Source organism: Etheostoma spectabile, chromosome 15 (assembly GCF_008692095.1).
Source record: "Etheostoma spectabile isolate EspeVRDwgs_2016 chromosome 15, UIUC_Espe_1.0, whole genome shotgun sequence".
NCBI classification, from domain to species: domain Eukaryota; kingdom Metazoa; phylum Chordata; class Actinopteri; order Perciformes; family Percidae; genus Etheostoma; species Etheostoma spectabile.
Window position 1 is genome coordinate 4380002 of NC_045747.1, and position 536 is coordinate 4380537.

At 39.6% G+C, this 536-nt stretch overlaps 1 protein-coding gene across 1 annotated transcript in view; it reads right to left on the reverse strand.

Moving 5' to 3' along the window:
* The window catches only part of grin2aa (glutamate receptor, ionotropic, N-methyl D-aspartate 2A, a), a 165838-nt gene that overhangs the window by 18594 nt on the left and 146708 nt on the right, over window positions 1-536 (reverse strand). The gene's annotated exons all lie outside the window — the stretch shown is intronic.

The following is a 536-nucleotide window of genomic DNA, read 5'->3' on the forward strand; positions in this document are numbered from 1 at the left end:
GTGTCTCGAGATAACTCTTGTTATGATTTGATACTATGAATGAAATTGAATTTAATTGAATAATGGTGCACAACATCACCTGCCTATTAGCATCTTTACGTCTATGAACACCTAAACTACAGTGGCTGTGGTTTGTCTCTGTCTGATGAGTCCTGTAAACACAACTGATTCCGTTGAACTTTCTAATATGTTTGATCAAACTTCACAGACGGAGCTAAGGTATGCAGGTTCTCAATATTGCCCCAGTTAAATACTGGATATCCAAATGCTGAGTCCATTTTCTTCCTCTCTCTCTTTCCCCCCTATCTTTAACAGAATTTATTTCCTTTTTTTTATTAAACTCTAGTCTGTGTACAGGTCTAGGGTTTTGTAGTAGTGTGCTTGTCGCTCCGGTAACAACCTACCCTCAAGCACTGCAATAACAATCTGCCCTCAGTGCAAGAAACAGACAAACCCTATCAATTAGAAGTGTGTATTATGAGCTCCACGCCACACAGTTTGAGTTTGTTTGTGTGTCGTAGTACTGAGCAGTGGTT